This window comes from Macaca nemestrina, chromosome 12 (assembly GCF_043159975.1).
Source record: "Macaca nemestrina isolate mMacNem1 chromosome 12, mMacNem.hap1, whole genome shotgun sequence".
In the NCBI taxonomy this organism is placed as follows: domain Eukaryota; kingdom Metazoa; phylum Chordata; class Mammalia; order Primates; family Cercopithecidae; genus Macaca; species Macaca nemestrina.
Window position 1 is genome coordinate 57,947,957 of NC_092136.1, and position 11,600 is coordinate 57,959,556.

Genomic DNA, 11,600 nt, shown 5'->3' on the forward strand with positions numbered 1-11,600 from the left:
ACAGGTAGCAAAGGGCTAGAGCATCAGGATTTCTGATGGGGGTCATTGATATTTCTCCTCTGCCCACTGCCTTACCATGAGAATGGCTCAGTGACAAACCCATATGGGTGGATCAATGGCCCCTATCTCAGGAGAAGCTGACACAACTTCAACAGCTAGTAAAAGAACAGTAGGACTCCAGACACACAGAGGAGTCAGTTAGTCCCTGGAATTCTCCAGTGTTTGTTATTCCAAAAAAGTACAGAAGATGGTGACTGCTACATGATTTAAGAGGTATTAATACACATATAAAATGGATAGGTGCCTTACAGAAAGGTTTACCATCTCCAGTGGCTATTCCAAGAGACTGACCTTTTGTAGTAATAGATCTTAAGGATTGTTTCTTTACTATACCCTTATACCAGGATAGCCTTGATTCACCTCTGTGCCTTCTATTAACCAAAGAGAACCTGTTTCTCATTATCAATGGAGAGTTTTACCCCAAGGCATGCTTAACAGTCCTACACTGTCAACATTTTATAGGACAGGCATTAAAGGATCCTCAGAATATGTTTCCTACTGTTTACATCATTCATTTTTGGATGATATTCTTTTGGCCGCTCCTACAGATCAAATCCTACATCAGTTATTCAGAGAAACGAAGCAAGCTTTGACTAAATGGAATCTCAAATAGCTCCAGAAAAGGTACAAAGAACTTCCCTATACCAATACTTAGGAATTATTGTTACAGAGAGAAGTGTACGTCCTCAGAAAGTAGTTCTCTGTAAAGACAGGTTACAGACTTTACATGATTTTCAACAATTATTAGGAGATATTAATTGACTACGGCCGATGTTAGGTATTGCTACCTATCAGCTTACATATCTTTACCAAACCCTGCAAGGAGATTCTACTTTAAATTCCCCACGGCAACTAACTAAAGAGGCAGAAGCCGGCTTCTAGAGCAAATGTTACAGCAGAGACATGCCTCACAGCTACAACTGCAAAAACCTTTGCTCTTGTTTATTCTTCCTACCCTCTACTCTCCAACAGGACTTTTGGGCCAGTTCATGACAAGTCTGCAACAGTAATAGAATGGCTCTTTCTACCTAATCAAACAGTCAACACCTTGCAAGTTTATCTTTCTTTAATTACACAAATTGTGACTCTGGGCAGGAATAGGTCAAAAATGCTTACGGGATATGACCCTGACAAAATTATTGTTCCTTTAGACTCCAAGCAACAAGCAGCTTGGGAAATGTTGACTGCTTGGCAAATGGCTTTTGCAGATTTCATGGGTGCTATAGATAACCACTACCCCTCAGACAAAATTTTACAGTTTTATAAAATCCATTCTTTCACTCTTTCTGTGATTACTCATCACAAGCCTATTCCATGTGGACAGACTTATTTTACTGATGGCTCTTCCAGAGGTTGTGCTGCTATCTATGGACCTAAACATACTCAAAAAATAATGACCTCTGGGGCTTCAGCTCAACGCTCAGAGCTAATTGCAGTCACTCAGGTTTTACAGCTCACAACTTCAGATCCTATCAACATTGTCTGTGGTTCAGCTTACATTGTAAATGTAGCCAGTAGCATAGAAACTGCTACAATTAAAAATACACTAGACCCAGAACTGTTTATTTTTAAGATTTCAACAAGTTATTCATTCTCATGCAACTTCTTTTCATATTTCTCATATTCATTCTCATACACAACTTCCTGGACCATTTTCCCTAGGGAATGATAAAACAGAGAAATTGATTGGTTCTGTGTTTCAGCAAGCTCAAACATCTCATGTGCTTCTGCACCAAAATACTTCCACCCTTACTTGCATGTCCCATTTATCTTGAAGCCAAGCTAGGGCTACAATACAAGCCTGTCCTACTTGCCAGCATGTCCCTGGAGCCACACCTGTAGAAGTCTGTAACTCACGAGGTATGGCTCCAAATGAAATTTGGCAAATGGATGTTACACACATAGCTACCTTTGGTAAGCTTAGCTATGTTCATGTGACTATAGATGCTGCATGCTACATACCAAATAGGTGAGATAGCTGGTCATGTACAGTGACATTGTCATCATTTGCTCATATGGGGATAACTAAACAATTAAAAACTGATAATGGACTTGCTTATACTAGTCATGCTTTTTAAAATTTCTTACAGCTTTGGGCTATAACCCATAAAACAGGAATTCCTTATAATGCTAGAGGACAAGGCATTATAGAGTGGGCACATCAAACATTACAATGCATGTTGAAAAAGAAAAAAGGGGGTATAAGAGGCCAACTACCACCTTGATCAAAACTACATTTGACCTTATTTACTTTAAATTTTTTGACTCCTCGTATGGATGGTAAGACTCTAGTAGAAAGACATTGGCAAGTGTTAGAGGAAAAGAGGAAAGTTTATCTGAAAGTGTTATGGAAATCCCTGGAAGAAGGACAATGGAAAGGTCTGGTGGATTTACTGACATGCGGAAGAGGATACACTAGTGTTTTTACAGGAGATGGACAAACCCTGTGGGGGCCCTCAAGATGTGTACGATCATGGAATGGGAGACTGGAGGAACCCAGGATGGCCAATCATGGGTCTTGTCCTTCTGGTATGAACCACGAGCTGGCTAAGCCTGAGTCCAAAGACAGAGAGAAGGCTGGCCAGAGTCATGACACTGTTCTAATGCTACGTTTTCTGTAAAATTGGATGGACTGCCAATCAGAGAATGAGAGCTACCCAGTCTGGTCTTACATTCTTTCAATTAATACATAAACAAAAAGGTGGATATGCAGGGAGCTGAAGACCCATGGGACATGACCAATTTAGTATTCCACTGGAGGCTATATAATCAAACAGCAAACTGTTTATCATGAATACAGGATGTGGGCAAACTCACACTGCCCTGCCACCAAAAGGTTTGCTGAGGGCCTCACTTCCTGGTGCCAGGCTCCCTGAAGTTATCTATTGAGAGATCTAGCACCTATTGTTCTAAGAATGAAGTCTTGCCAGTCTGCTGTGAATCAAGATGCCAGCCAACAAACATTCCCTGCTTCTCCCTATCTCTATTGCCTAATAAATACGGAGGGCTATGTAAAGCTCAGGGCCCTTGTCACAGGCAAGGTGCCCTCTAATCCCTTCTTCCAAAATACTCTTTCATCTCTTGTCTTTTATTGCAGTGCTTGCCCCCTTTGTTCAGTTCCCCTAGGTCCGTGTGGGTTACAGTGAGGTCCCATTCCAGCCAATGGAAACCGGACACAGCAGTAGGGTGGATGTGTCAGGTTATAAATTACCCTGTCTCCTTTGTTCGGTGTACTCTCATGGCAAAACTGCTGGCGAGTGTACCCTTTCTGCAGAGAACAAAAATGGGCCTTGCTGAGAAAATTAAATTTATGTTCAAGTGCTATTTCTTTGTGGCACTGGGGAACAAGCATTTCAAACATGAGTGACAGGCAAGTCTCACTTTTAGTCATGTTCTGCATTATGGGCTGAACTGTGTCTCCTGACATTCATATGTTAAAGTCCTAACTTTCAGAATGTGACTATATTTAGAGCTAGCATCTTTAAAGTGGTAATTAAGATAAAATAAGGTCACTAGGGCTGGCCTTAATCCAAAAAATCTGGTGTCCTTATAAGAAGAGGAGATTAGAACACAGACAATACGCAGACTGAAGGACGGCCATGTAAGGACACAGTGAGAAGATGGCCATTTGCTAGCTGAGAAAAGTAGCTCATAGCAGTCTGAAGAATGGGATGTATGCAGAGTTTATCAGGCCCAGACAGACATGAGTGAGTCTTCAGTCATATCCCTCACACCCAAGTCCAGAGTTAATAATTTAAAGGCAGAGTTATCATCAATAGCAATAAATGTCTTTGCCGCACTGCTATTAATTATAGATGAGGAAACAGGGTCAGTCAAATTAAGTAAATTCTTCAGGGCCACAATTATTATTATTTTTTTTGGAGATGGAGTCTCACTCTGTCGACCAGGCTAGAGTGCAGTGGTGCAATCTTGGCTCACTGCAAGCTCTGCCTCCTAGGTTCATGCCATTCTCCTGCCTCAGCCTCCCCAGTAGCTGGGACTACAGGTGCCCGCCACCACACCTGGCTAATTTTTAATATTTTTTAGTAGAGGCGGGTGTCATTGTGTTAGCCAGGATGGTCTCGATCTCCTGACTTCATGATCTGCCCGCCTTGGCCTCCCAAAGTGCTGGGATTACAGGCGTGAGCCACAACGCCTGGCCCAGAGCCACATAATTTATTAAATGTATGTGAAATTTATCGTCTGTTATAATTATTTCCAAAGAATATAATAAAAAGCCTATACTTTGAATGTCTCATGTGGTAAAAAGCCAGCAAAGATGTCTCAAATGCTTATCCTAATGAAATGTAACCAGAATGGAGGATTAACAAGCTGGCTCCCAAGAACTTGTTAAGAAGGGAAAGACTGTCATTTGAGAGTTTAACTAATTAAATCCATACTTTGTGGATTAATAACTTGACCATAGAGTATACATTGGTGTGATTTTCACTGCCACTGACCCAACATCTCTATCAAAGCCCCCCACCCTTTCCTGTGCCTATGATTACACTCTGTAGGTCATGTCTTTATTTTTATTTTGAAAATATAGCACACATACAAAAACGTATATGGAAACATGTATGTATAACTTAACATGAGTAATTAATATTCATGTACCTACTAATGAGCCAAGTGTTTGAACTTATATACCTCAGAATCCCTGGATACATTCTTGCTGGATTGCATGCCAATCATTCATTTCCAGAAGAAATTACTATCTGGAACTTGTGTTAATAACTCCCTTAGTTTTCTTTATTGTTTTTACCACCTAGTAACATGTCCCTAAATAATAGAGTGCTAAGTTTTGCCTGTTTTTAATCTTTATATAAAGGGATTTATTCTGCATATGCTCTTCCTTGGCTTGAAATTCATCCATATGGATGTATGTAGCTGTAGTTTAATTTTCATTGCTTTGTAGTATTCCATTTTATGAATGTACCATAAGTTATTAATAAATTCTACCCTGAGGGAAAAAAAAGGCAGGGTTATATGCTCATCAATGAAATAACCCCAGAGGAGTGACTGAGAATGTCAACACAAGTTGTACAATGTGACCCTCACCCATTATCTTCATGTTTCTGGAATTTGTGATGTAAAGAACAATGTATAGTCAATTAGTAGCTTATATTATTTTAACACAAATTTTTAGTGAACAACTTAGTAATTGCCCCTTCTTTTTTCCTTTAAAACCCCTTGTATAGGGCTAGGCACAGTGACTCATGCCTGTAATCCCAGCACTTTGGCAGACCAAAGTGGGAGGATCCCTTCAGGCCAAGAGTTTGAGATGAGACTGGGTAACATAGGGAGACCTCATTTCTACAAAAACAAACAAGAAGCAAACCAACAAAAAACTCCACATATGACTGCTGTTAACCAGAGCACATATACAGCGAAACTTGAATCTGTGTTTTCTGGGTTGCAGTCCTCAAACTTGGCCCCAAATAAACTCTCTGCTTATATTTACTTTGCCTCAGTTTCTTCTTTTTGGTCAACAAAGCCAATGAGAAAGGCCTCAGGAGAAACAAAATCTATTGATACTTTAATCTTGGGCTTCTAGCATCCAGAACTGTGAGAAATACATTTCTGTCTAAGCCACCAGTCTGTGATATCTTGCTATGGTAGCCATAGCAAACTAATATAGCCTGTGACATGCGAAGGCTGGGGTCAAATTCTGCAGCCAACTTCTTCACACAAGGAGCCTTTTGGGTTTCTGAAGTCCCTTCATTTGCTCACTGCTAACAGCTCACAGGCCTGTCCTTTCCCTTGCATAGTTACAACTGGCCATGCTCCCAGTATCTATTTTCTTTTTCTTTTTTTCTGAGACAGAGTCTGACCCTGTTGCCCAGGCTGGAGTGCAGTGGCACCATCCCAACTCACTGCAGACTTGACCTCCCAGGCTCAAGCAATCCTCCTACATAACTGGAATTACAGGTGTGCATCACCACACCCAGCTGAATTTTTAATTTTTTGTACAGACAGAGTCTCTCTATGTTGCCCAAGTTGGTCTTGAACTCCTGGGCTTAAGCAATCCTCCCACCTTGGCTTCCTAAAGTGCTAGGATTATAGGTGGGTGTGAGCCACCATGCCTGGCCCTAGTATCTATTACTATACTTTTATATCTTCTTAGGAAAAGGAGCATCTGAAAGAGGTCAGAATTAATTAAGTGAAGGCATTACCTGACATTTCTTCACTGGGCTGTTTCCACCTATTTCCCAATTCAAATTACATATAGACACATTATTCAAATTAACTCACCAAAAGCTTGTGCAATAAGGACAACAGCACAATGTAGCCCAAATAATGCAGTGCAGAAATAGAGAAATTCCTTCAATTTAAATATCAGGAAAGCTTTGATCAAGATGGCCTTCAACATTCCCCTCAGCTTGAGTAAACTTAAGACAGGTTTTTTTTTTTTTTTTTTTTTTTTTTTCTTCCTGACTATAGGTCCCTGACCTCCCTTTTCTTAAATCACTTGAGAAAACTTGTAATTGCAATTTTTTTCTCTGCCTCCTTTGAAATGTATGTAAATCTGCTTAGAAGCCTCTTACTAGTTTTAAATGTAAACATCAAAAGAAATAGCTCCTTATCTTACAGTCTCCATGGGAGGATAGGAGCCTAACTTCAGTAGACATTTTGCTCCAAGTTACCTCCTGTTATAAGCAGAGAAAGTTTGCTTTGGGTAAGGCCAATTAGTGAACACCATTGTCTTATGATTCCCTCTACTCCACCTGTTAAAGGCCTTTGTTTTAGCTGAGTTGAGTTTAATTTCTCTCCCTTGTTGCAATAGTCTTGAATAAAGTATCTCTTGCCTGTTCAACTTTGCCCAGTGCAACTTTTATTTTGACTGTTCTTTTAATATTAATTCGTATAGAACGAAAACTGTAGGGACCCAAACTACCAAACCCATATAACTTACCATCTACATTAAGATTACTTTATCATTTCATTGTTTTCATTAACATAACTTTGCTATTCCAGGAGACCCCTGACCAGGCTTGAGGCAAATAACTTAGTTGTTCATTACAGTAATGAACTGTTGAGAAGACCTAGCAAGTCTTTAGTAGGGATCATCAACAGAAAATTTACACACAAACTCTCCCAACCCCTCCTTTTAAAAATGACACATACTGTGGTGAGTGTTTGAATATTCTGGAGGCTGCCAGGGACTCAAGGTCTGATCCAAGAAATTGGAGCAATGTCAGTTCCACAGTATTCTGTTGATCAGGCAAAAAATTTTTTTGATTTAACAAAAAAGGTAAAATTTTTTGATTTAACAAAAAAGATGGAGTTCTTTTTTGTTAAAGGTTTTTCTAAGGTTTTAATAAAGGGTCAAACTCCCTGAATTTGATCTTTGCCCCCAAACCATTTCTTTCTTTTAAAATCATTCACTGGAAGAGACTGGGAATGAAGGACATATTTATTTTGAATATAGCAAGTTCTGGATCCTTTATATTTTCTCTATACTCTTTTAAAAAACTTAACAGTTTGTTCTTTAGCTTATTTTTCTCTCCTAGTATTTTATTATATGCAGCTAAAAGAAATCAGCACTTATGATATTCTGCCTGGGAATATCCTTAGGCAGATTTGCCATTTTATTGGTATATTTTTTATTTTATACATGGGTGCAGTGATGATTTTGTTAACTGTTTGGCCAAGGCATCTTTTGGGTATCCTTTAATCCAGCATCTGATAACATTTTCCTCACTGCAAGTTCTACATCAACAATCTCCTCGAAGCTCTTCAAACTTTCATCAGCAATATCCTCAAGATGCTTCCTGATTCTGCCCTTTCTCCCATCCCAAAGACAATGTCTATTTTTAGTTTTTTTCTTATGGTTGCATTGTTGATGTGATATTTGAATTAAGTAGTGAAGGATATGAGTGTTATTTGTATAGAGACTATATTTGTGTGTATGTCTCTCTCTCTCTCTATATATATATATATGTGTGTGTGTGTGTGTATTGGACTGTTACTTTCTAGCAGTTTCTTCCAAGACACTGTGAAAGTGAGAATGGTCAGTTTGAGAGAAAAAAAGCCATTTAATCTTTAACCAACAATGTTTGTTGAACAATTTTTATGTACTAGGCACTGTGCCAGGTGCTGGGAATACAAAGATAAGCAAGCTAGTCTAATGAAAGAGACGATTATTAGATAAATACATAATAAAACATAATTATAATTGTGATAACTGTTATAAAGAAAAAACACAAAATACCTTGAGATTATAATAGGAAGACCTTATCTAACCTGGAGGGGTGGCAGGGAGAGGAGTGGTGCTGGTAAAAGGGAAGGCCTCCCTGAGAAAGTAACACTTAAATGGAGTCTTAAAGGATGATGGGAGTTAGCCAGGCCCACCTGTGGAGGAGGCAGCAGTTTGTCTGGAAGAAATAAAGTGTTTGAAGGCATGAATGTCAAGGAGCTTGATGCCACTTCAGGAACGGGAGAAGGCTGGAGAGGGAGAGGGAGGAGTAGGATGTAGCGATAAGCTGAAGGCAGACTGTGCAAAGCCTTGTAGGTACAGTAAGAACTTCGAACTTCACCTACTAGCAATAGGTGGCCAGGGAATGGTTTAACATTGAGTAGTCACATGGCCATATTTGCATTTTAAAACATCATTCTGGCTGCTGAGAAGATAATAGGCAAGGCAGTGGCAATTGCTGTGGCCCAGCTGAGAGTGGGACTTTCACCTTAGCTTAGCTTGAACTAAGCCTTCCCTTCCAGTGTTCCTTACCTTGACAAACGGAACCGCCATCCACTCTGTGCTCCAACCAGAAAGGTGGGCTTGTCCCTAACACCTCTGCAGTGGAAAGGCAGCAATGTGAATGTTTCCACCCATATTTAAGAAACCAAATTGACAGGACTTGGTAAGGATTTTATGTGGGGAGAGGGTAGGAGAGAGAGGTGTCAGAGATAAGCCTACCTTTCTGGTTGGGGGAGAGAGTGGATGGGGGTTCCATTTGTTGAGATATGGATCACTGGAAGGGAAGGCTTTTTGGGGTGAAATCCAGTTTTGAATAAGTAAGGTGTCAGATGCCTGTATGAAATCAGTCAATAGGTGGGGTATATAGGTCAGGCTCAAAATGGAGTCTGAATTGTGGGGACAGAGTTACAAAGCAATACCTAGAGAGGGCTGCCTGGTCCAGGGAGGATCTTCTTAAGCTAGAGAGACTTCAGAATGTTTGAAGTCTCATGAAAAAAAATCCAATAGAAGAGAGAGATTGAATCATTGTGGCACAGGCCTGTGCTGATGTGGTTTGTATCTGAGGAAGAGACAGACACAAATGGATGAAGTAGGATGTGTAAAACAGAGGGAAGGGTAGAGACCCATGATGTTACAGGGCTTCCAGGGACCAAGCAGTTCAAATTAAGAGCCCAGAGGACAGGGTGGCAAGGACAAAGGAAGTGGATCTAAGAAGAAGCTTGAGGGTGAAGCCTCCAAGCCCTAGACGAATAAAAGCTCCAGGAAGTTGTTGGTTCTTTATGCTAAAAGACAGACTAAATTCTTACTGCCATCTAATGGCTAAAGTGTGTAATTGTTGTACTCTCACTGCTGAAAATCCAGGGAATTAAACTTGCTTATGGTTTACCAACGTTTATCTCATATCAGCTCACAAAAAGCAATAGTATCAATCACATCAATTCTGGGAACAACAAATTTGGGTAGGTAATAAATGTAGTGGAAAATTTCATGTCCCTAATTGGTGTAGCTGTATCTTTTCCTAGGCTTAGGAGCAGAAGGGCTGATGTGCATCCTCAGTTCCCTTCCCTCTGTCCCAGTATTGCTTTTTTTTTTTTTTAACCACCTCTATCACCATCACCACCACCACTACCACCACTATCACCACCACCTCCACCACCAGGATTGCCACTGCTACCACTATTACCACCACTATCACCATCACTACCACCATAATCATAATAGCCACTATCACCACCACCACTATCACCATTATTACCATCACCACCACCATAATTATAACTGCCACCATCACTACCACCATCACCGCCATCATTAACATCACCATTACCTCCATTGCCATCACCACCATCATCACCACCACCATAATCATAACTGCCACCATCACCACCACCACCACATCACCACTACCATCACTACCACCATCAACACCACCACCACCATCACTACCAGCAGCAGCACCACCATCACCACTACTATCACCACCACCACCAGTACCACCATCACCACCACTACTACCACCACCAACACCACCCATATCACGACCATGATCATAATTATAAATCCTAAACCCCACATAGTACACATTCACAATAATGGATTATGTCTGTTATCTAATTTGAGTATGTGTTCATAAGTTGAAAACCACTTATAGGGTGCCTACCATGTGCTGGTTGCTGTGCTAGATGTTAGGCACAAAGATCAGGCACAATCACTCATTTCTAGGAGCTTACAATTGAATGCCTGAAGTAGATACCGAAAGTATTACAACGCATTGTGTTGAGTGTTAAAACTGTCATTAACACTTGTGTTATGAGACTTCCCAAATCGATCACTTAAGGGTAGGAGTCAAAAGAATTTGGGGATAGGAGGCAGGATTAGTTTGCAGCTCCCACTGAGACAGACAGAGCAGCATGTGGAGACTCACCTTGTGAACTTTTGCTCCAAGAACTACCACAGGACATACCAGGAAAGCTGAGAAAATCCACAGATGCTTTGAAGGAACTGGATGGGTCCTGCAGGCTCCCTGAGATATCAGAAAACTCTGAGTCAGCTTGCTTCCTCAGTAGGGAGGCTGGTGGTCTGGGGCACTAGCTGCCTGGAAATAGGCTTGGTGCTGTTGGGGGGCATGAGGGAGTGAGACTAGCCTTTAGGACTGTGGGCTGCATGGGAGCAGGGCTAGGCCTGTGACTGCTGGCCTTCCCCAACTTCCCTGGCAACCTGTATGACTTAGCAGAGGCAGTCATAATCCCCATGGGAACACAGCTTCATTGACCTGGGAACCATACCCCTATGACCCACAGCAGCCAAAGCAAGCCCCACCGAAGGAGAGGCTGAGCTCAGACACACCTATCTCTGCTCCCACCAGGTGGTCTTTCTCTACTTACCCTGGTTGCCAAAGACAAAGGACATATCTCTTGGGAGCTTTATGGCCCTGCCCATGGCTTGAGAAATCTGAGTACTTAACCATGTGACCCAAGGGCAAGTTTGCATCCTTCCCGTAGTACTGCAGCTGATGCGTTCTTGAAAGTGCCACCTCCTGGCTGGAGGTCAAGCAACACAAAACCAGCACACTAAACAAAAATACAAGCAAGGACCCTCACAAAGTCCACTTCGCTCCCTTTCTACCTCCACTGCAGCAGGTGCTGGTATCCATGGCTGCAAGACCTGAAGATGGATCACATCAGAGGACTCTGCAGACACTCCCCAGTACCAGCCTGCAGCCCAGTAACTCTGCTGGTGGCTAGACCCAGAAGAGCAAAAACAATCACTGCAGTTTGGCTTTTAGGAAGCCCCATCCCTAGGGGAAGTGGGGGAGCACCCCATGGACAAAAGAATCTGA

General features: G+C 41.4%; 1 long non-coding RNA gene across 1 annotated transcript in view; it reads right to left on the bottom strand.

Moving 5' to 3' along the window:
• LOC105488728 (uncharacterized) overlaps positions 1 to 10,925 on the bottom strand; it is a 41,893-nt gene extending 30,968 nt beyond the window's left edge. Inside the window, exon 1 of the long non-coding RNA XR_011610324.1 lies at positions 10,686 to 10,925. This is a non-coding gene — a long non-coding RNA (uncharacterized lncRNA). The remainder of the gene's footprint in view (positions 1 to 10,685) is intronic.
• Between the last annotated feature and the right edge of the window lie 675 nt (positions 10,926 to 11,600).